Here is a 25,699-nt window from a genome sequence, read left to right on the forward strand (position 1 = left end):
TTGACTGTAATGTAATCTTAACCCACTCACTGCAACTTCAGGCAGTGCCTGATGACTTGGAGAAAGAGTAGAAACCTCTGCTTCCCTCTGTATCTAGAATGTGCAATGCATATAAATGTGTTTCCCTGGAATGTAACATTTTTTCAACAATGGAAAAACTCGCTTTTCCCATTTCTAAAACTCTAACCCTATTTTCTGAAAGTATCAGTGTTATGACATGCAAATTCAGTCAAACAGAAATCAATCGGACCCACGCTGGGGAGGTTTTGTGAAAAGAAGTTAGAAGTATTATTATTAGCAAACATTTATTTAACTTTATATATGTTCTGTGTAGTATATACTTTTCCTTACAATAACCTTATGAAGTAGGTAGTACTATTATTCCCATCTTACAGATGAGGAAACCAAGACAGAGTGCTTAACTAACTTGCCCAGTTCTCACAGCTGGTGGGGGGTGTAGCTGAGATTCTAACCCACTCCAGAGTCTATGTTCTGTGAACTTTACAGTAATAAAACCAACTGCAGCAACTTCCATTTGTTGGCCAGGAACTGAGCTTTTTAAAGACACTATCCACAAATTCTTCATCATGGTATCTGTTACCCACTGCTATCACCCCACTTACCTTTGAGGAATTGGAAGCTTCAAGAATTTAAAGAACTTGTTCAGGACCCATAGCCAGTAAAGCAGAAGCAGAAGTCAAAGCCATTTCTTAACCACTCTGCCATGGTGATAAGTGACCTCCAGCCTGGTCCTACAGTACAAGCTTACGGATTGCTTCCAGTAAGACTGCTGTCCATCAGGGCTCCTAGGTCCTCACTGAAGACAGAGCACTAACCTTTATTATCAGAGCTCAGGCTCAATAAGCTTCTTGGCTTATCATTTTCAAGTTTTTAAAGATAATGATTTCTATTTGAAGGTTTATGTGAATATGTATTGTCCATATATGTTGAATTCCAAAGGTACACAAACTCATGCTATTGGTGAAGATCTTTCTACAAGGGCTCAATTTGATGGGAATGTTACAAGAGTATCTGGAAAGCATCGTGTGGGAGTGGGAAGATTTAGAATGAAAACTCTGTGTAGGTCCATTCTGCCATTTTAGGCAAGCAATCCCTCCTCTCTACATTGGTAATACACCCTAACTCCCAGGTCCACTGCAAGGAACAAATGTGGCAATACATTAGTTATGTGTGGGTGAGCACCTGATGTATTGGCAAGAACTATGTACAAATAAATTCCTTAAAAGTCATTACCCTTTATACTCTTGCATGTTTGTGAGCTAATACATGGATGTTTTTAAGCTAAAAAAAAAAAAAAAGTCATTACCCTTTAGTACTTTGTTTCATATACCCACTTTTTCTCCAAGCCTCTTTTTACCCACCATGTCCCCAGAGCTATGAAGTTTGGGCTCCTCCTCCTCCTCCTTTAGAATCACAGAACATGAAAAGAGCAAGGAAGGCAGACTAATATGCTTCTACTCTCTTTTTGTGATCTGTCCAACAAAGACTGCCAGCTGAAGAACTTTTAAATTTGGCCAGTGGTTCCTATAGAAACAAGAAAAAGGAAGTTCCAGAATATTTTTCACTATTTCACCATTTCCAGTTAATCTTTCTCCTTCTCAAACACATTCATCCAACTCCTGTAGTCTTCTTACTAGAGGAAGCTACACGCCCTAGGTTAAAAAGGGAGCACCGCTACATAAACTGTCCTACTAAGACTACTAAACTGGATTTGGAACCTTAAAGAAGATTTCAGAAGGGTCATAGCTTTTGTTTATAAGCCAAAGGGACGTTTTCTCAATTCCAAACAAAAGGCAACTGAATCCTCCAGCTAAGGTGTATGCCCCAGTCCCTTTTGCATTAGAATGATTTTTTTTAAAAAGAAGGTTTTTTTTAAGTCTGGTTGGCTCTACTGGATCAGAGAACCTACATGAGTCATTCTAATTCTGATCTTGATTCTTCAGGCTTTTTAGCTTGAGCATACCCATTTTGTTGGAAATGAAAGCTTGGAAAGTCGAACTTATCCAGAGAAAACAAAGAAGGAAGGAGAGAAAGGGCACCTCCAACAGAAGGGATCATTTACTCAGATGGGATAAGAGCTACTCTGTCAGAGCAAGGAAGCCTTCAAGAGCAAAGTTGTCAAGTAAACTGACAAAGCAACCCTTCCACACAGCCTTCCTGCTTTCCTACACCTAAGCTGCTCTCAGGTCGTTCTCCTGCATGGAATCTTAGCCTTGAAGGCTCATTTCCAACCCTGCTCCTTCATTAAGACTCTACAGATCCTCTCACCAACCTTCTGCATCCTCCCCCTGGGAAAGCCCTAGTTTTTGCTTTGATACTTCACCCATATGGCCTTGGCCACTTCAGGTTTGTCCTCCCTAGATTGAAAGAAGGTTCAATGACTACAGGGACAAACTACATGAATGTCCTCAGCAAGGTGCCTTATATACAGCAGGTACTTTGTACAGGTGTTGAGCTGAATTAAATTGATCACTCAGAATTACTGAGAATTCTGATCTTCAAACAAGGCAAAGATTCTCAGGGCAGGAAACAGCTGTCTCTTTAAACAGACATTTCCCAGATATTACTATGCTATTATTATTACTATTATAATTCAGTTTCTTCTTCTGAGGTTATTACAATATAGAGGAACCCAGAAGTTAGAAACAACAAATTCCAGTTGAGCACTTCCCTAAGTTTTAAAAGCTATCCCAAGAGCCAAAGTTTGGGGAAATAGAAAGGGGTTTCCTAAATAGAAAGAGGAAGTATAAATGGAAAAAGGAAAAAAAAAAAAGTGAAAGTCTGAGCTGAAGGCAGGGTCGGGCAGGCAGAATTTGGGGAAAAAATATAAAGTTGATTAAGCTGGCACAGTCCAAAAGGTCCCAACCAAGGTAACTAGGGGCTCCAGGTACAGCCAGCCTGGGGCTGCTAGGGTCTGCCGGTTCTAGGCGGCCAAGAGCTGCCCCAGGGCTGTCCTGCGGTGAGCCCCTGTGGAAGTCCTGACGCCTTAAGAGAGCAGGTCCTATATGGTCAGAGGTTGAGGGACCGTGCATGACTTAATTATGCATTAATTCAGCTTAAATATTTGGAAAACTCTACCTGCTTCACCTTATTACTGCTGGCCTATAGTACAGACAAAACTTTTCTAAGCTGGTTCTCTACCACAGCGACCGAGCTTTCCCTGGGAGTGAGGTATGATGCAAAGAGCTCTGAAATAGGAGGGGTCGGTTCCTTGTTTTTGGGTCTGACCCTCGTAGGAATTAGTTAAGTGAGTCAGAGCAAGTCGCTGCGCTTTTCTGGGCCTCTTTCCGCATCTGTAAGCGGGGGCTAGTCCAGCTCGGAAACTGTATGATCCCAAGGTTTCCCTATGCAGCTTGCTGGAAACCTCGGCACCTCAGAGGTTCTGACGTGAGGGGATAGCGTCCCACACTTACTAGGCAACCTGTCAGATGAAAGACAAGGCGATTCCTGTTCAGCAGCCACCCTCCCATGCTCGGGACGCCGTCTGGCCCGAGAGGACTGGCGAGCCACGCATCCCGTTGGTTGATAAAGCTGGCCCAGAGTCCGCGCTTGGCGCGTTAGGATTCCAGCCTTTCCATATCTCCGTGACCCGAGCGCGACCTGTTCACCACTGCGTCGCCGCGGTTGCTCGGACACCGCCAATCAAGGCGCGGCTTCCCAAGCCGACCCTCGTGGAGGCGGAGCCAGAGCAGAGGGGGCGGGGCTCCCAGGCGGTTCCCACGGGGAGCGGCGCGGGGCTGGGTACCGGGTCCAGCTGAGACAGCCGGATTGGAAGGACAGTGAGCTGCAGTTTTGCAAACTTGCAATTGTGGGGGAGGGCGCTTCAGTTACCAAAATTCCTCATATCTTTGGATATAAGTATTCCTATAGGCATTATTTTCTCTTACTTTATTTGTACCTTAACGAGTAAGCAAAGAGCTCGAAATATGCGCCTGTGATTTTTCAGTCACTCGGAAATAAAATTGTGCTTGTGAAAAGCGTCTTTAAATCCTTAAGAGGAGATCCCACAGGCAAGAATTGTTTTACTATATGTATTGGGATATTAAACTGTGTCTTAGATTTTAAAACTCAAAAAGTAACCAGATTATTTGTAGGCTCAAAGATCTAATAAAACATAGTTAATATTAGAACTGAATAATTCTGTCCTCGACAGAAAAGTCTACTTCATCTACAGGGGTTTACTTTTCCTACATTCTTTTAATGCCTTTATAACTTTAAAAGTACGGAAAGGTTTGATCTCAGATCATAAATCATTACGCAAAGGTAGTAGATTGTGTACCACTGGCCCTGCAAATGACATCTGCCAACCACACCCCCAAAAAACAAACAAAAACTCAGCAGTACTGAAGATTCTGTTCAGAAGGCAAGTAGCACAGCGGCCACGCCCACACCCACGTTTGCCAATGCCACCTTAATCCCTGCTGTCCACACCCTGCCAGACTCATATTCCTGGGTCAGGTGGGTGAGATGGAGCACACAGCATGCGCTGAGCCAAACCCACTGCCTCATGCTGTCATGCCAGGCGCTCCTGTCTCCACCTTCACCCCATGCCTTCTCCCTTCCCTGGGACACTTGCCAGTTATATGCAAGTCACTGCAGATGACTCTATGCTTCTGTCACTTATGTTTATGTGCCTATAAGCATAAATTCTTAGGAAATGTTAAATATTAATTATTTAAATTGTAGACAGATAAGTGAGCAGAAGTTTAGGCCATTTTGAAGTATTGCAAAGCTGATATGGACTTCAGTTCAGCCAGCCACAGGATGGTTCACCTCATTTTTGTTTGCTGGTCTGGCATAAGAATACCTTTAGCACGGTTGTGATATGCCATTGGACTGAACTGTCACACGTTTGTTTTGAATTTACATTTTACAGATATTTTGTATCCTACCATCAAACTCAGTAATTGACATTTATTATTTCACTCCCATCCTTAAAGTAATGTCTAACCTGAGTTTATCATTCAGGGCCCATATTGTACTTTCAGCCTCTTTGTCCACAGCTCAAACCCTCCATCCAGCAGGGAGACTAACCTGGTCCCTGCCTTTGACCACACGTGCCTTTACTCCAACATCCCCTTCACCTGAATTACCACAACTTGGGAGCCACAGACCTGCCCAGGGCCTACACGGCAAGCACAAGCTCCTCTGTCTTCACTTGGCCCTTGGGGACACACCAGCCCCAATCATTTCTTTCCACCTGTCCAGACTCAGAGCATCAATTGTCAGTGCCACACTCCTGGCACTGCGTCCTGCCTTGTGACAGCCCTTACATTGTTATTTGACCTTTGTGCTGGTTACTTTTCAGGTTGAATGGTTTTTCCTTTTCCTTAAACAAGCCTATCACTGGCACTGCTGGGCTTATGATCATGATTAGAATCTCGGTGGGCGAGGGGCAGGGATGATGATAAATGAAAAAAAGGAGGAAAAGCAATTTCCCTGAGCCCACCACAAAAACTGGAACCAGAGAAAAATTAGAATGTTAATTCAAGAGAATTGTATGTATGTATGAGAAAGAGTCTGAGAGAGAATTAACACAGTAGCATTCCCAAATAGAAAGGAGGAAGTGGGGAGTGAAGCACCTGGATCAGGCAGCAGTTGCTCTTGAACCCTGGTTGGCACTGTTGGTCCAGGGAGTTTGGCTGCCCAGGGGCTGCCTGAGATAGTTGGGGTGGGCGAAGTCCAAACAGACATTTGTATATATTGTGACGTTCTTCAGTTCATTGTTCTTTGTTTGAGGAGTGAATTTAGGCTTGCGGCTCTCAACCTAACACCTTTCATGAGGAACAGAGCTTTTAAGGATAACTCTTCTGCCCTTGACAATGACTATGTTCACTGTTACTCGACATTTAAAAATAATAGCTAAAATTTCTTGAATGCCAGACAATGCTCTAAGCACTTTAAATATATCACTTCATTCAATCCTCACAAAAACTCCAGGAGGGAAATACCATGATTATCCCCATTTGACAGACAAGGAAACTGAGACATAAGATCAAGCAACTTCTCCAAGGCTACTCAGCAAGTAAAGGGGGGCTGGAGAATTTGAACCCAGGCAGCCTGCCTCAACACCCCACCCTCGTAATTACGTGCTGTGATGATCAATTGTTGGCTTTAGTTTTCTCCAAAAGAAATGTTCTGCTGTCTCAGCTGTACAGTATTCATTTAGAACTGGATATTAATGCCACAATGAAAACCTCACTGGACTTGAATGGGCTTTTAACAGAACACATTTCAATTTTAAATGGCATAAAGCAGGTCCATTTTCTAATTGCCTCTGCCTTCCGCACTTCCTGTTAATCAACCCCTTTGCAACTCAGTGTGGCTTTTCAATGAACTGGATGCCTTTGAGTCTATAGTCATATCCCAATAGCTGAATTAAGACTTGAACAACAATATTTTATCTAAGCAGGAAGTCCCAAACACTTGAAAATTTTAAATCACTGCTCAAAATAGATATTTACACCAAAAGCTGGCAAAACCAACACTCCTGGTATGAGATTTTGATCATATGGAAGAGATATTCAGGAATGGGCATGAATCTTGCCTTGGCTGAGTCATCCTCGTCTTGTGGTTCCTAAGCAGAGGCGTAGACAAACAGGAAATGGCAATGGGAGATAAGACATTTCCTCATTTTAGGGTCCTCTAACCCTATGGCAGGGTGACCTGGCAACACTTTGTGTGCACAAGACTTGGGCACAAGGCTAGGGCCTCTCTCTCCTTCTAAGCTCAGATCTCTCTACCAGCGTCTTGCCAAGCCTGGAGGGGCAAATGTGTGGTGGGAGGAGGAGAGAAGAGGGTCTGCCCACCAGAAGAGGTAAGCTCTGGTTTTGCTGCCCTCTTCTCCCCTTTGCGAAAGAGCTAAGTGCCAGAGGGAGAAACATACCTGGTGGACAGCTTCACACTCTAACCTTGGCACCAGCAGCATCCTGAAATCTGATTCAATTAGATCAATACTCACACTTATTGAGGAATGAAGGGAAGAGAGGAAAGAGAGGAAGAGGATAACATTAAACAAATTACAACATTCTCACTGATGAATCTAATTGTGAAAATCCCAGGTAAAATACCAGTAATTTGAATATAATAGAATATTTTTTAAATCAGTTTTTTAAAAATTGTAAAAGTACATACTTTTATAACAAGCGATTTCACTTGGTTTCCTTGAGAATATGTAAAAGTGTTTTTATAATAGCAAAATAATGGAAATCATCTAAATGTCTATCAATAAGGAAGTAGTTGAAATTATGGTCTATTCTCATTGTAATATAGTAGTTTAAAAAAATAAGTTTATTTGTAATAATGTAGAAAGATCTCCAAGGTATGTTATTGAGTTATTTTTTAATCAAGTTACAGAACAAATGCAAACATTTTATGTTAATACGTACGTATACACACACACACACACACACACACACACACGCACACAATTATATTGATGCAGTCATATGTTTGCTTCCACTAACAGCTCATTGGCCAGAGCAAGTCACATGATCCCACCTCATTACTAGGAGATGGGGAACTTTGGGAAGCACAGGATAATCACTGGGCAGTGGGAATTTCTCTCTGCCATATAAACCAAGGCTTGGGCTTTTGGAGAACAGCAGTCAGAAAGAGTTGCAGGCGAACACACTCTACTTTCCACTGTGCTACGTGGAAATAAAGTAGAGAAGAGGCTGCCTGGTGGAATGTGGCAGCAAGGGCACATGGAGTATACGGAAACTCAGAAAACACACACACACACACACACACACACACACACACACACGGTCCAGCTTCATCTAAAATTATATACTAAGAGTTTCTTACTCAAATAGAAATGCTGTCACAGAGATAGGGTTTATAATATTATATGCCAAGGGCTTTTGTAAAATGCTAATATAATAATGATCATTTGAAGATTATATGTTCTAAAAGTATCTATTAAAGACACCATTATGTTGCCATAAGCCCCAATTCAAATGCCCTACAAACTTCTCTAGGAATTTAGTGCTATGGAAAAGTGTGCCTCTTGTCGGGTTGTTTTTTGTTTGTCTGTGAGGTTTTTCTGGCTAGGCCTCAGGCTCACCTAAAGTATCTTTCTGAGGTTATTGGCCTCCCTCCCATCTTTCATCTCTCAACTGTTATAATTCTACTCTGGTCTCAACATTTTTGAAAGTGTGTATGGGAAGGACCTTTAACTGTAGCTCGGTGCCTTTCAAGAAGTGAGAAGAGCATAAATAAAATCTTAGACAGAAAAATGGAGGCATCTTTGTACAATGCCCTCCAAAGCCTGCATGGTTGCTGGGAGGGGCTGAGCAGGAATTGCAAGATGAGGTGGGGCACGATGACTGCTCCGCCTCTGGGAATGGGCCAATGGGCACTCAGATTTCAGAGCTCAGAAGTCCCGGGGAGAAAGGCATCTGCCTTTTTCTTTACTTGAGGCTCCTTCCCCCAGCTCCCCACCCTGCTGGAGGTGGAGAATCCCTCTGTGACGGAGGCTTCCATGGGGCAAGCTGAGCCCCCCAGGCCTCACTCACCCAGAGCCCCCCACAAGAGGGAGCCACATACCTGGTGGACAGCTTCACACTCTAACCTTGGCACCAGCAGCATCCTGAAATCTGATCCAATTAGATCAATACTCACACTTCTTGAGGAGTGAAGGGAAGAGAGGAAAGAGAGGAAGAGGATAACATTAAACGAATTACACCTACTAGCTGTGTGACCTTGGTCAGGTTAATTACAGGTGATCCCACCTCTTTGCTCAAGTTGGCAGGAATTTTCCCCCACCTTCCAGGCCCCAGAGCCTGCTCTCCCCCTCACCCCACTCAGTTTCACACATGTCCTTCCTCCTGACCAATAAATTAACCTGGTTCTTGAATCATTCGCAGATAATGGACAGAGAAGTATTGATTTTTAACTGCAGTGAAATTTTAAGCAAAACTCCAGAAAGTCATTACCTGAATGCCATATTTTTTGTCTTTTGAAGAACTCTTTAACTGAAAGGATGGCTTCAAAAGAATACATAATTAGTAGCCTTCTTCCTTCTGTTGAAAACTTTTCCAACTTCTTGATGAAGGCCAAGTGCTAATGCAAAACTGCAAGCCTAAGTCTTTAAGATCCCAACTACATTTCCTGAAAGAACAGGACAAGGAGTAAATGATGACTAATGTGAAAAAGAAATTCCACAGAACCATTCTGTGAAAGAATAAATTTATTTACATAAGAGAAGCAAAAAGGTGATTGTGTCTCCCTTTACTGAAAGGTATCTGTTAATTGTATAAAATTAGGTGCCCAGTATTTGGGACATACTGCTCTTTATTCCCTCATCTATTTTGATACACATGGGTATCTCAGTGACTACATAATTGATTATTGTAATCAACGGCCCTTCATTTTAAATAGAACTTCCAATTAGGGGGCTTATAAACCAAACATCAGAAAACTGATAAATATAAAATAATTTCTAAAAAAAAATAAAATAAAATAATTTATGCCCCTGGGCCACACCTATCCTATCCAAAGTGTACCAAAAGGAAGGTTGTAGGGTATAGGAATCAGAGATGATGGGCCAAGGGGCCCATGCACTGAATAAAGACACCTACTAGCTGTGTGACCTTGGTCAGGTTAATTACAGTCTCTGATCATTTTTCTCATGTGTCATGTCTCATTTGACAGGGATCATAAAACATACATGCCTTCATACCTCCCAGGGTGATGTAAGGTACAAATGTGAAAGAAAACAAACTACCCTTCTTAAATTCTATATATCAAAATAACATCATGTATCTGAACTCACCTCTCTAGGACAGGAATTGGATGAACTTTCATGTGTGCATATGAGGTGGGCCTTTAACTGCAGCTCATTGCCTTTCAAGAAAGGAGGGCTCAGTTGGAGACGGAGTCAGGAGACTTCTTTCTGGGCCCAGAGCGATGAGCATGGCTGCAGAGGAGAAAGCAAATTGTGAATAATGTATAAGCTTGTAGATTCAGAGAACCCTGAATGTACGGCCCCAAAGGGAAAAGCACAGGGAAATACACCTGGAAGGAAATCAGCACCTGGAGGAAAAGGTGCAGAGAGATAATAGAGATAATAAAGAAGTTCAGGGAAGGGGCTGGTCAGTCTGGGTTTCCTATAGGTGTCCGCCAAGCTGCTAGGACAGACATGGAACAGACTTGGAAGGAGCCTGGCTGTGAACCAGAGGATGGAATGCAAACAGACTAAAGGAGGTCCCACAGCCTGGCAAGAAGGGTGAAGACAGTCCAATCGATGGACACCAGCAGTGGGGGCCCAGGGAAGCCAACTCTGCCAGGGCTGCCCTGGACGGCACACTCGCAGCAGCTCAGAATCCACTCTCGCCGTGGCCAGGTCTCCTTGTGCCCTTGAACCTACCCAAGATGCTGGTCCAGAGGGCAACAGAGGAAGCAAACAGCACCAGTAGCCATGCTCGGGGCCCAGTGACTGACAAAATCCTCCTCCCATCCCAACCCAGATCTGATTTTTTTAAACTGGGTAATGGAAGTAGAATTTTACCCTGAGTGAACAGGCCTTTATATTTACTGTTCGTCCTCCTGAAATATTCTTTCCCCAGATAGTGAAATATAAGTTATAAATTAATGAAATATAAGTGTTAAAAGTGTTACCGAACGGGTCCTTGGACTCTTTATTTTTTTTTATTAATTTTTATTGGAGTATAGTTGCTTTACAACATTGTATTAGTTTCTGCTGTACAGCAAAGTGAATCTCTTATACGTACACATATGTCCCTCTTTTTTGGATTTCCTTCCCATTTAGGTCACCACAGAGCACTGAAGAGAGTTCCCTGTGCTATACAGTCGGTTCTCATTAGTTGTCTATTTTATACATAGTAGTGTGTATATGTCAATCTCAATCTCCCAATTCATCCCACCCCCTTCCCCCCCCCTCACGCCGTATCTATACTGGACTCTTTAATCAATAGAAATTATAAGAGGCTAGATGAGGAATTCAGTCAAGCCTTTATTAGGACTCCCGGCAGCACGAGGGAGCGAAAACAAGTAACAGGTGCCCTTGCTTGCTCCCTGGGGGCGGGGGGAGGGGTGAGCTGGTTCATTAAATGGGGCGAGGGTAGGAGTGGATCTGCGGGGGCCAGAGGGGTGGCTTAGGTGGTCTGCCCACCCCCTTGGTGGTGCCGTGCGCAGGGATCATGCGCAGGACCCTGCTGTTGCTCCAAGCTCCTCAGAAGCGGCAGTTGATTGGTGACCTTTTGTATCTTGTTGTTCATAATTCGCCCCCAACTGCGCATGCGTGCAGTTATTTTTAGTCCCTGATAGTTTCTTTGTATTCTGTTGCTGGAGGAGACATTTGTCCAGGTGCAAGCACTGCAGCAAAGGGTCCCAGGTCCCAGATCACAGCCTGTCTCAAAAGAAAAAAGTTCTTATTTCTGTGAAACTTAGGATGAATGCTTTGGAAGTCCTAGATGGAGGTGAGTCACTAAGTAACATTGCTATGGAGTTAGGAATGGGTAAAACCCACCCTGGGGGAAAATGACTGGGGGAAGGGACAAGCAGTTCTACAAATCTAGAAGTACTCAGCTTGCCAATCTTTAAGCTCTATTTCCACTTTACAGAGAGTGAAACTGGAAATCGTTGTTGTCTGTGACATGTTATGAGTGTGGTTTTTGAAAAAAAGAGAAGTAACTCTCAACAGTGGACAAATATTCAAAGGAAATAGCCTTGACCCTAAAAAAAAGATAAAATCATGACTCTCATTCAGATATAAAAATGAACACACGTTAAGAGTCTATTAAACTCATCGAATGAAAGAACCAGGTGGATGTTATAAGTGCTTCAAAGAAAAAATTTTTGAAAATTACATGGAGTAATTTTGAATTGAATATACAAACAGACACAGACTGGCTCTTCCACAGGAGAGGGGGAAGCCCATCTCTACCAGATGGGACAGAATTTGCATGTCTAGCAGTTACCCACACTATAGATTTACAGAATCAATCTGATAAGGCAGAAAAGTACACTATAGGCAACACATCATTTTCCATTGAGGTACAAATAGTTTTTCTACAGCCCTATACCAAAAGATTGATTTTACATCTTGACATGAGCCAAATTAAAATGAGGTATCTAAGATCTGTGTATCGTTTTATGGTTCCAACATTTTCAATTAATTGGTTAATAATTAGGCCCAGTCTCTTGAATAAGAGAGTCTTGTGTATGATAGATTTTCTTTCACTGGATGAAAGGACTTAAAGAAAAGTTTCTATATTTCCTAGTTAAAAACAAACAAACAAATTGATTATCTTTTCCAAACGTTGTAACCTAACAAATGAACATTAAAGTAAGCGCCGGGAGAAACTGGGTGAAGGATACCAAGGACTCCTCTGTACTATTTTTGCCACTCTCTGTGAATCTATAATTATTTCCCCAAAAATGTTAAAAAGCAAAAGACCATTAAAGTACAGCACCAGGAGAGACCTCCCTAAAGATTGCACCTTCCCTTCCTGGTAGAACGATGGAAAGCTCTCTTGGGCACAGGGAGTGAGGAACAAGGGAGGTCTGCTCTGTGTATTCAAGATGAGGGATTATAAGAACCGCATTTCTCTGCCTAAAGAAGGCTTGGGTATTACAAAACCAAAGTAGTCTGAGCAGGGTGAAGTGTGGAGAGCTTGAACCTGGTAGCAGTAGATCTTATCAGGAGATGGAATTTATTCGTTTTCTTAGGTTTTAGGACTTTCAGTTCTTATGCTGTCAGAAGTCAAAATGAATATTGGCAATAGCACCAATGTCAATGTCAATTTCCTGGCTTTGATATAGCTATATAAGATGTTAATATTGGAAGCTGGGGGAAAACTACAGGGAACTCTCTCTACTATTTTTAAAACTTTCTGTGAGTCTATAATTATTTTAAAATAAAAGTTAAAAAAAAAAGAATGGTGGCATATGTTTCAAAGTTTACAGAGCTGACTTTATGAACTTTTGCTGACAGAGGCAGAACTGTAATTTCTCTGGTGTGTTGGATCCATTGTGAAGTCAGATGCATTTGGGGTACACATGGGCCAAGTTAAGGTTAAAAGTATCATTCCGGGATTACTGGAAATTTCTCTATCAGCATCTTAAGGATCATCATAAAAAAATTAACGAGAAGTGGAGGTGCTTTTCGTAACCTTCAGGGAAAGACAGACGCAGGAAAGAGCTTCCTTCTACGCATAGTCAAACGTCTAGTTGCCAGAGAAGAAAATAGCCTGCGATTGTTTCCCTTCTCTCTCTGTGAATGTTTTCAAAGTCAAAGATTTGCAGGGGACTTCTTTTCACATGCTCAAGGGTAAACCTAGACCTGGGCCTGACTGTGCATGTTTCCCTTGAGAGGAGGAGCCCCAATGCCATGGTCCCTGACACTGTTGTTACCACCAAGCACTCAGTGTCCCTGGTCTTTGTGGATGTCTTTATGGCCGGGCAAAGGCTTTGTCAACACAGGGTCGGGCAGTCTCTGGACATTCTTTTTAACTTCGGGTGTTAACCTTTGGCTGAGTCACAAGTGGAACTTCCATGACGTCCTGCTCTATCTGCCCTCCTCTTTCCCTTGTCTGCCTTTTGCCCTGGAAGCATCCTTCTTTGTTCCCACCGCGGAGACTCACAGTTAAGGATGGAAAAGATTTCTTTGCAGACTGAACAAGCTAAAAGGGGTCAGTTGCCTGGCTTAGAAGAAAAGTAAGCAAGACCACCATTGTCTAGTGACCATCATCTTTTAAAACAGACCTTCCCTGAGGAACAGGGGATTGTTTTGAGAAAGTAGCTTTTTGTAATGCGTTGAATGGCATTGTCTTACAGTCATATGTAGAGAGTGTTTTCTGTGATGTTTTCAGCTGATATGGGTGCCCTAGAGCCTGTTTATTCCAGTGGTGTAAAGTGTACCCTTCTGTCCTACTACAGTTAGAATCACAGAGAGTGCTGCTTACCAAAAATGAAGACCCTTTTTGTGACCTTGTTATTGTATTTAAGAGCCCTGGTCACAATTCTTTTTATGCAAGAGAATAAGCAAACCCTTGGTGTGTCTTCAACAGGATTTGTAGCCATAGGTGAAAGAATGCTGTCCAGTCGTCCAAAAAGCAATTTACATGAGAAATCAGAAAACTAATCTTTTCTGATGTTTAATTTCACTTAGATAAATACTTTTTGAGGTTTAATTTCCCTTAAAATTGCATTTTTATTGCAAATTTGGTCTTTTAATAGTTAAATTCACACAGCCAGGCACTGTGCTGTAGGCAGATAACTAATCAAGATAAGCACAGCTTCTCCCTTAGGAAACTTGCACCTAAATTACCACGTCATCAATAAAGACTAAACATATAACAAGTGAAGGTTTATAATGGTGTAAAATTGTAATCAACTTGAGTTGCAAACAAGAGGCCTTGGTAAATAAATTATGGTCTACACAAACAAGCCATTAAAAACGGTGTGTAGAAGTCACATTTAATGACTCGGAAAGGTTGAAACACTATCATAAGTGAAAACAAAAAGACCTCAGCGTAATACATTGTGTGTACCAAGTAAAAGTACTAGAAGGAAGTATAAATCATTGTAGGTCAGCAGAAGTTATCTCCAAAGGGTATGATAATGGGGAATTTTCATTTTCTTCCTTTTCCTTTTTGTAGTTTCTAGATTTTCTATAATAAATATGTGCTATTTTAGAATTTGAAAAACTAATAACCATTTCCCCCTTAAATGAAAGAAAATACATTCCTAATGTCATTTACAATAAGAAAATCTGATGCTAGTCAATTATTTTCTTTAAGAATATATATGTGATTGCTTGTCTGTGCATAAATTATCTCCGGAAGGAGACCAAGACTGCAATATTGGTTGCCTCCAGGGAGGGGAAATGAGTGGTTAGGGACACCAGTGGAAAGAAGATTTTTCACTAAATATTGTTTTATATCTTCTGAATGTTATACCATATAAATGTGTAGCCTATTCAAAAAATTAAAGCTTGAAAATTAAGAATTTAATCAGTATTAGCTGAAACTAAGCTTTAGAAACCTTAATCAAGTCCCTGTGTTGATGTCATTGGCAAACCTTCAATGCCTGGGACCACAACCAATACACCCGGTAAGGGCTTTTCCCAACTCACTCACTACAAAGTAACACATAAGAGGACCACACATTCCTAAAGCACGGTTATGGCTACCCTTCCCAGGAACCTGATTGCTGGGGGTAGAATATTGAATCTAATATGGTCTAATGTGGTATAAGGGCTACAGTTGGCAAAGCAACCTGTCAGTTAATTCTGCTTGCTACACAGTTGTTGATTCACTGGGTAGAGAGAAGAAGGGGTGAAGGAAAGTCATTGATTGAATTGACTGGGTAAAATATGTTGACCTCAATGATCAAAATTGAGCATAGCCTTAGCATCATTACTCTGATGGCCATACCAGATCTTTCTGTGTGTGGTGTTTCTCTATGAGTCCTGGGATGCCCTGAGCCCCCCTTTCATGGACCACCCTTTGGGATGCGTGTCACTGTTCTGTACTGTCTGCCTAAGGCTCCATTCAGCTGCTCCTCCCGTGAAGCTTATTCTCACTGCTCTGCTCTTGGGCCATTCAGGCTACTTGGCACTCCTGTGGCACCGTGACTCTAGCACTGCATTCTCACATTGAACTGACTGCTGGGGTCCTCTCCCCCAGGCCCACTCACCTTTCCCTTTGAATGTAGCACTTAGCCATGTCTAAACATAAAAGAAACCAATATATTTTTAAATGCATCAAAGAATAGCCAATAACAATGTTTCTCAAACTGGACTCCCAGCCCTATATTCCTTAAATTTGTTTTGGAATATCTATGAATGTTCTATGGAAATTTATTAATTTTGTTTTCATTTCCATTATTCACCTTCTTAAAAAAAAAAATATATATATATATAGCTATATATATTTTTTTAAACTTACGCATTTTTTAAAAATTTTTAAATTTTATTTATTTATTTTTGGCTGCGTTGGGTCTTCGTTGCTGCACGCGGGCTTCTCACTGCGGTGGCCTCTCCTGTTGCGGAGCACGGGCTCCAGGCGCGCGGGCTTCAGTAGTTGTGGCTCGCGGGCTCTAGAGCGCAGGCTCAGCAGCCGTGGCGCACGGGCTTGGTTGTATATAGCTATATTATTGATGAATTCATGAATATTTGAATGACGTCCTGCTAGCTGGTGGGATTTGAGTGACCATATTTACATGTGTTTATTGATGTGTTGGTGTCAGAAATTAAATGCCTCAAATAATTAGACAAGAACTGGAAGGATACCATGAATATGAGATGATGCATTCTGCCCAGTAAAGGCCAAATGACTGTCAAAGCTACCTCTATGTGAGAAGCTTTCACTGTAGTTTGATAGAGACCAGTGGTGGGGAAAAAGTCATCATGTCACATCCAGCAGTGGAGACTGCGCCGGGGACAGGCAGCGGTATTCTCACGCACAACAGCACCATATCCCAGGAGATGTCAACTTGAATTATACTCGGTTTGGTCACTTTTTCGTGTTTATTTTATAAATTTCTTTGGGTTTTACAATTGTATGTGTGCTATAAGCCCAAGGAGTTTACTACTAGCTTACGTTGTTGCATATTTAAGAAATATCATACTGTAAGGCAATAGTGGCTGTTTTCTTTTCCTTCAAGTGAGTCCACATATTCCTCAAAAAACTCTGGCTTTTAAGAGTCTGTCTTTGACAGAAAACACACTTATGTTTACCAAAGGGGAAAGCGGTGGTGGGGGGAGGGGGATGAAAGATAAATTAGGAGTTTGAGATTAACAGATGCATACTAATACATATAAAATAGATAAACAACAAGGACCTACTGTATAGCACAGGGAACTATATTCAATATCTTTTAATAACCTATAATGGAAAAGAATCTGAAAAAGAATAGATATAAATATAATATATTATATATAATATAAATGTTTATAAATATATTTTTACATATACATATGTGTATATATATATATATATATATAACTGAATCACTTTGCTGTACCTGAAACTAACACAACATTGTAAATCAACTATACTTCAATTTTTTTTTTAAAAAAAGTGTCTGTCTTTGGACTTATCTACTGTATGCACTAAGGCTCTAAAAGTTAGTGACTTTATTTGATTTGCTTGCTTCCTATACCACCTACTATAGTACTTAGCAAATGTCTATAATGATTATGATGACAGGCAATAAGTGCTATGTTAGTATTGCCCTTTTCCAGCATTTGGACACAATGGCAAGTTTCACGTTGATGTTTTTCAGTGAACCTATCTTCAAGTCCAACCTCGTCAAAACTATTCCAGAGCATCATTATCCTTTGTAAAATTTCTTGTATTGGTTGGGAAAATCTTAACTGGTGTCTTGGCTCTTGGTGATAATTATTCCAATAAATACTCTCTAAGAAAAACTTTTATGGTGCATACTTTTTACCAGTATATGTGTAGGCAGATGGGTCCCCTCATCCGCTATTCTCAGCACATAGATTATTTCACTAAGGGCTTCAAGACATCCACTGCCTGCTGCCTACCAGCATGTGGTACCAAGCCTGGTGGACCCAACAGACAAAACCAAAGAAAATCAAATAATGGTTTAGTGAAGGAGGAGGAATAGCTCAAGAAACTCCAAAAACAGGTCTAACTACTAGTTCAAGTTCCTTTAATAGGTTAATTATATGCCTCACTTTAGCAGCTAAAGAAAGAATGTTCTCGATTTTTGATAAGAATTTGATGAATTTGCTCATGTATGATAGTTCGGAATACGTCTTCTTAGATGTTCTACTGCTTAAAGTAGGTATGGTCAAGATGGCATTCTTTTGTACTTAGCAATTTTCGGCTCCTTATTAATCTTGTCATCTTCATTCTTGATGATATTATCATCACCTTTACATGGGTGTGAACCACGTGCTCACATGTTCTAAGCCCAAGTCAGAACAGAGAAACATAACCCTTTACTCTTTTTCTCAAGACAAGAAGGAGTTGGCAGTTTCAGACTCCTGAAACTTAGATCCAGTACCATTTGGTGTAAACCCAAGGAAAGGGGAACTGAAATGAATACTCTTCGTGGCCAAAAAAACTTACTTACATTTTCTCTCATCACTAAAATCTTAGTAAAGATAAGTAAGCTCCCAAACTTTCCCTATTTAGGCTATCTGGCCCACTTCTCTGTGCTTATGTCTCTCCATCCCCAAAGCTGTTATACTCAAGAAAGATACAACTGTCATCATTTAAGCAAAGCAGTGAAAATTAAAGCTAGCTTGAAGCCATGTATGGTCATCACAATTGTGTGAAAATGCACTAAAATTAGATTTACGGGACCAGGACAACCTTTAGAAATGATCACTTCTCCCAATTAAACTTGTGCTTCCGGGTAGTATGGATTATTAAGGTGGAGCAGTGACAGCTGAACAAGTTTAGGAGAAAGAAACTGTTTAATCCTATAGAGGTCACTTGTGACATTTATGCATAATTTCTGTAAAACAGCAGTTCTCAAAGTGTGATCGGTGGACCCCTAGGGGTCCCTGAGAACTTTTTAGGGGATCTACAATTTAAAACTTTTTATAGTAATATTAAGATATTATTTTTCTTCATCACTGTATTGACATTGTTATTGATGTCACAAAAGCTATGGTGGGTAAAACTGCTAGCATGTTAGCAGGGAGCCACGCAGCGGCTCCACACTGTACTGGAAGTCATTATATTCTTCTCCACTGCATACAAGGGGGAAAGAAAAGACTATTTCACCTAAGAATGTCCTTCATGAAGCAGTAAATCTATTCACTTTATTAAATTTCAACCTTTGAGTTTTTTTCAAATTAAAATTATTTATTTTATTAAATATCAAACCTTTGAAAACATGTATTGTGACAAAATAGTACATTGCTGTATACAAAATACAGTGCCTGTCCCCCTAAAGAAAAACTAATTGAGAGATTATTTGTGTTGTGAGCTGAACTGTTTTCATAGAACGTAGCCACTTTTTTCACAGAACATCATTTTTACTTGAAAGAACAACTGATCGACAAACTATGATTATTCAGGATTGGGTACTTGGCAGATGTTTTCCTAAAAATGAGTAAAATGAGCCTATCACTTTAAGAAAACTACTGAAAGTATTTGTTACTCCTGATGAAATTTATGATCTCAAATGAAAATCAGAATTTTGGAAGATTAGTGTCCACCACCACAAACTTAACAGCTTCTCAACACCTAAATATTTTTCTGATGAGATCGATTATAACATTAACAACTGTTTTAAATATTATATGCTAAATTGTGTCACTATTTGAAAGATCTGTATACTCAGTGAACCAATATTTTCCAAATGACCAACACATGGTATTACAAAATTATGTGTGATCAAAAGAGACCATTCAAAGACAGACCAATGAGTTCAATATAACAGAGATCAACATTGCTATTTTGTTTCATATTATAAAATCAAGGGGGATTTATCCTAGGAATGCAAGATTGGGTCAATGTAATATACCTTATTAATAGAATAAAAGACAAAACCCACATGATTATCTGAAAGGTACGCAGAGACACATTTGACAAAATCCAACATCCTTTTGTGATAAAAACACAGCAAACTAGGAATGGAAGGGGATTTTCTCAACCTGATAAAAAGCATCGATGAAAAACCCACAGCTAACGTCAGACTTAATAGTGAAAACTGGCTGCTTTCCGCCTAATTTCAGGAATAAGACATGGATATCTGCTTTGGCACGTATAATCAACATTATACTGGCGGTTCCAGCCAAGTCAATTAGCAAGAAAATGAAATAAAAGGCATTCAGATTGGAAAGGAAGAAGTAAAACCCAATTTTCAGATGACATGATCATATATAGAAAATCCTAAGGAAGTCACTAAAAAAAAAAACAAAAAAACTATTAGCACTAATAAACAAGCTCAGCAAAGTTAGGGGATACAAGACCAACATACAAAAATCAATGGTACTTCTATAGACTAACAATGAACAAACTGACTAGAAGTGAAATTAAGAAAAAACTTCTGTTTACAATAGCATCAAAAAGAATAAAATATTTAGGAGTAGAATTAAGAAAAATGGTGCAAAACTTATACTCTGAAAACTGCATAACATTGTTGAAAGAAATTAAAGAACACCTAATTAAGTGGAAAGACATCCCATGTACAAGTATTGGGAGACTAAATATTGTTAAGATGGCAGTACTCCTCAGACTGACCTACAGATTCAATGCGATCTCTATCAAAATCCCGGCTGACCTTTGCAGAAATTAACAAGCTGAACTTAAAATTCATATGTAAATGCAGGGAACCCAGAAAAGCCAAAACAATCTTGAAAAAGAAGAACAAAGTTGGAAGACTCAATACTTCTTGATTTCAAAATTTACTATAAAGCTACAATAATCAACACAGTATGATACTGGCATAAGGATAGACACATAGACTGATAAAATAGAATTGAGTGTCCAGGAATAAATCTTCACATTTATTGTCTATTGATTTTCAAAAAGGATGCCAAGACCACTCAATGGGAAAAGAAATGGTGTTGTGACAACCGAATCTCATCAGGCAAAAGAATGAAGTTCCTATATACAAAAATTAGCTCAAAATGGATCAAAGACCTAAATGTAAGTGCTAAAAATATAAAACTCTCAGAAGAAAACATAGGTTTAAACTCCATGACCCTGTATTAGGCAATGGTTTCTTAGATATGACACCAAATGCACAAGCAATAAAAGAAAAAATACATAAATAATTCATCATCAAAATTAAAGACTTTTGTGCCTAAAAGAATAGAATCAAGAAAGTGAAATGAGGGACTTTCCTAGCGGTCCAGTGGTTAAGACTCTGCGCTCCTAATGCAGGGGGCACGGGTTCGATTCCTGGTCAGAGAAAGTGAAATGACAATCCACAGAATGAGGGAAAATAGTTGCAAATCATATATCTGAGGAAGGTCTTGTATTTAAGACCTCGTAATTCAGACTTGTTATTCAGCAACAGCAAACAAGTAACCCAAATTAAAAATGGACAAAGGATCTGAGTAGACATTTCTCCAAAGCAGATATACAAATGGCCAACAAGCACGTGTAAAGATGCTTGTCATTAGGCATTGGGGAAATCAAAACCATAATGAGATAATCCTCTACACTCACTAGGATGGCAAAAATAAAAAAGGCAGATAATTACAAGTGTCGGAGAGGTTGTGGAGAAATTGGATCCCATATACATTGCTGATGGAATAGGAAATAGACTGTGGAAAGCAATCTGGCAGTTCTTCAAAATGGTAAACATACAGTTACTATATGACCCAGCAATTTCACCCCTAGGCAGATACCTAAGAGAAGTGAAAATATATATCTATACAAAAACTTGTACAAAAATGTTCATAGCAGCATTACTCAAAATAGTCCAAAAGTGGAAATATGGCCAAATGCCCATAAATGAAAGGATAAAGAAAATGTGGTATATGCATAAAATGGGATATTATTTCACAATAAAAAGGAAGGAGTCACTGAAACATGCTACAAAATATATAAACCTTGAAAGTATTATGCTAGGTGAAAGAAGCCAGTCACAAAGGACCACGTAATGTGTTCCATTTATATGAAATGTTGGAATAGGCAAATTCACAGAGACAGAATGTAGATTGGTGATTGCCTAATGCAGGGCCATGGGAGTGGAGGGTAAGAGAAATTAGGAGTGAATGCTAATGGGTACAAGGTTTCTTCTCAGGGTAATGAAAATATTCTAAGATTAATTGCAGTGATGGTTGCCCAACTCTTTGAATATACTGAAAACTATTGAATTATACACTTTAAATGGATGAATGGTATGCTATGTAAATTATATCTCAATAAAGCTGTTTTTTTAAAAAAAATTTATTTATTTATTTATTTGGCTGAGCTGGGTCTTAGATCTTCATTGCAGCATGCAGGATCTTAGTTGCGGCATGCAGGAACTTAGTTGCAGCATGCGAGATCTAGCTCCCTGACCAGGGATCGAACCCTGGCCCCCTGCCTTGGGAGCGCAGAGTCTTAACCACTGGATCACCAGGGAAATCTCTAAAGCTGCTATTTTTAAAAGTACATATGAAAATCTAGATACTTTCTATTGAGACAGTCATTCAAGAGACTGGCAAAAATGTAAAACAGTGCCACTCTTCTCACTAAAATTTTTGTTTTAGAAAATATCCTTATTTTTATTAAAAATATATTGTTTATGTAACATAATGTTTACTGTTATTTTTAAATGAATTGAATATTTCTAAAAGTTTTTAGTTTTAACTTGTAATATACTATCAGTAAGTGTAAAATGCATAAATTGTTATAAGTATATGAGATTATAAATGAGGCCATGATATGGAAGTGTATAAAGAAAGTGAAATTAATTGAAAAGATATTCCAAGGTAAAAATATTTACCATTTTACATACTAGTAGTAGGTACCATTAAAAGAAAGAAACACTGCTGAAAATTGCTCAGAACTTTATTTAAAAGCAACAAACAAATGCCTTTTTCTATTATTATTTGAAAATATATATCATACTTTCAAAATTGAAAGTATACCTAGAATAACTATATATTCATTTAGAAAAAAACCTAGCAAAATGAATTTACCTCTTTTTATATATTTTAAGGCTAAATGGTATTCTCCAAAGGTATCTTTAAAACTATTTTCATCTTGTAGGGCTTTAGTTAGCTGGTGATGTAATAATAGCCCTGCCACGAAGGAGAACGTCAGTGATGTCAACCGGGCAATGCCAGATCCAACAAATGGTTGCCATGAGGACGAATGGGGCCCAAGTGGACTGTGCCCAAGAGAATCAAGTTTCCAGGCATTCTATGGACATTTAAGTTTGTTTCTGTTTGCACTGAAAGTTAGCAACCACCCACAGCAACTCTCCAGGAATTAGAAACAAAGGTTCCTGAGCTTGGCAAACATTCTCCATGGTTATCAAAGCCTTCTTGCTAATGAAGCATGTGTGACTTCAGCTGACAAAGTCAGGGTGCTGGGTGTTCTGCCACTGGGCCTGTGCAGCTCCACCACGCCTCCCTAACACCTGACTCCCAGCCCTCCTGGCCATCTGTACAGGCACCCGCTCCTCTTTCTTTACACGATGAGCAAAGAGAACTGAATACGATTGGCCTTTCAAAGTCAGAGCACAGAGCTTCCCCGCTCACTAGGCCTTCACTAAAGAAGTGTTAATTCAGTAGAACTGGGATTGGAAAAGGGTTGAAAAAAGATAAAGGAACAGGCAAATCCAAAGGGACAGAAATTAAATTAGTGGCTGCAAGGCCTGGGGGGAGGGGAGAATGGGAAGTGACTGCTAACGGGCTGAGGGTTTCTTTTTGCGGAGATGAATATGTTGTGGAATTTGATAGTGCTGATGGTTACACAATTCTGTGAATATATTAAACACAGATGGATTTTATGGTATGTGAATTATATCTCAATCAATCAATAAATGGGAGCTGGTTCACTGGCCAAAAATAGCAGAGGGAGGAGGCGGGTAGTTTAGTAACATGAAGGGCTGGTTCACAGACGTTTTGAGCCACAGCTTTTTCTTCCACTGAAAACTTGATTTGGGGGCAAGTCTAGGTATTTTAAAGAAGCTTTTGTGTGGGACCAAAGAACTTGCAGAGTTTCTTCTTCTGGAATGGAAGAAGTTTCTTCTTCTTCCTTCAAGGTTGAGGGCGATTTTTCTAATGTTTGAAGATTGGATTACATGTATATAGATTTATGCAGGTTAATATTTGACTTTGTATTTGGTCTGGGAGAAACTATTTATTGAAAGATTGAGTGGCTCTTAGGAATGCTCTAGTGTATTTTAAAGGTTTTATATATATATATGGATATATGTTTTAAAGGATATGAATATATTGGGCGCAGAAGTAGACTTCAGTACACATTTCTAGGCAAGAGCAGAACGCAGACGTCTTAGTGGAAGGAAGAATTGTCTAGGACGTAGATTCAGAGCCAAACATGAAGGAAATGGGGACTTCAGAGGCATGGAGCTCCAAGCAACGAGATGTCCCTGCCCCTACAGATTCTCCATCCTCCACCACCCCTTCCTTGAGTGCCCAAATTAGGGAATTAAGAAGGTCAAGGCCCCAGAACACTTCTGCTTAAGAGCTCAAAGCATCTTCTAAAATGCGTGTCTGAACTGGTACCCTAATCTAGTTTGACTTCTCCGGTAAATAGGCTATTATGTTGATAAAGAAGAGGGTCCTGACAGGACCCTGCCCACTCCCGGGAAGTGTACCAGGTGGAGGGCTAGCAACCCACTGGGTAGACCTGTATACGTCCCTGTGGAAGGGACTGAGCTCTCCTGGGGAGAGAACTCACCCTAAGGAAAAGGGAGACACAGTGACATGGAACCAGCATAGATTTTGCCCATGAGTTTGGTCCCCACCCTACCTTCCCTGGAGTTGAGTTTGAGCCCCAGGGAAAGAAGGGGCAATGAGTAAAAATGTAAGGAGATGGTTTCACTTGAAATGTTTGTGAGATGGGGGCAGCTTTAGCTGAGTGTAACGCAAAAAGGGAGAGGTATTCTGTTTTCAACGGAGCTAAGCTCACCCAGAGGACCAACAATTTTACTGCTATTTTGGGTAGCTCTAGGCTCTGCCAGTTGAAAATGGGTGGCTGCTATATATTTCCTTCCCCACAACCTCACAATCAGATGGTACCTAACAATCAGCGTTAGGCTCAGATTAGATTCTGCCACATGTACAAACCTTATTAGCAACTAGGCTCCAAAAGTCACACAACTGGTTTTGTGACTTCAGTGAAGTTTCCACTCTCTTTCTTAGATACTCTGACAAACACCGAGTTTGCTTCTTAGGGCTGCACTAACAAAGTACCACAGTCTTGGTGGTTTAAAACAACAGAAATGTATTCTCTCATAGTTCTGGAGGCTAGAAGACTGAAACCAGGGTGTTGGCAGGGTCTGTTCCCTCTGAGACGCTGGGTGGGATCCTTCCTTGCCTCTCTCTGGCTTCCAGTGGTGGCTGGCAATTTTGATGCTCCCTGGCTTGCAATTGCATCACTCCCATCTCTGCCTCCGTCATCACATGGTCTTCTTCCTATGTGTCTCTTCTCCTCTTCTTATAAAGACACCAGTCATGGGACTTCCCTGGTGACACAGTGGTTAAGAATCCACCTGCCAATGCAGGGGACACGGGTTCGAGCCCTGGTCCGGGAGGACCCCACGTGCCGCGGAGCGACTAAGCCTGTGTGCCACAACTACTGAGCCTGCGCTCTAGAGCCCGTGTCACAACTACTGAGCCTGCGTGCCACAACTACTGAAACCCACATGCCTAGAGCCCGTGCTCCGCAACAAAGAGGAGCCACCGCAATGAGAAGCCCGCGCACCGCAATGAAGAGTAGCCCCCGCTCGCCACAACTGGAGAAAGCCTGTGCGCAGCAACGAAGACCCAAAAATAAATTAATTAATTAATTTAAAAAAAAAGACACCAGTCATATTGGATTAGACTTCAGTATGACTTCATGTTAACTTGATTTCATCTGCAAAGACCCTACTTCCAAGGAGGTCATGTTCACAAGTACCAGGGGTGAGGACTTCAACATAGTTTGGAGGACACAATTCAATCATGACAAACACCTTTCCAGAAAGGGTCACTCCAAAGCCAACACAGCAGTGTCCTCACTACAGGACCAGCCAGGCTTCTGGGTAAGCCAGG

General features: G+C 40.6%; 2 protein-coding genes across 3 annotated transcripts in view; one reads left to right on the forward strand and one right to left on the reverse strand.

Annotated features, from left to right (window-relative positions):
• Window positions 1-3,594, reverse strand: part of VWA3B (von Willebrand factor A domain containing 3B) — a 210,705-nt gene extending 207,111 nt beyond the window's left edge. The window contains exon 1 of the mRNA XM_059942767.1: window positions 3,435-3,594. The gene's annotated coding sequence lies outside the window, so the exon portion shown is untranslated. The remainder of the gene's footprint in view (window positions 1-3,434) is intronic.
• Window positions 3,595-11,343: 7,749 nt separating this feature from the next.
• The window catches only part of TMEM131 (transmembrane protein 131), a 276,973-nt gene continuing 262,617 nt past the window's right edge, over window positions 11,344-25,699 (forward strand). For both annotated transcript variants that reach the window (XM_059943536.1, XM_059943534.1), the window contains exon 1: window positions 11,344-11,465. The gene's annotated coding sequence lies outside the window, so the exon portion shown is untranslated. The remainder of the gene's footprint in view (window positions 11,466-25,699) is intronic.

The sequence above is a fragment of the Balaenoptera ricei genome, chromosome 13 (assembly GCF_028023285.1).
Source record: "Balaenoptera ricei isolate mBalRic1 chromosome 13, mBalRic1.hap2, whole genome shotgun sequence".
NCBI lineage: Eukaryota > Metazoa > Chordata > Mammalia > Artiodactyla > Balaenopteridae > Balaenoptera > Balaenoptera ricei.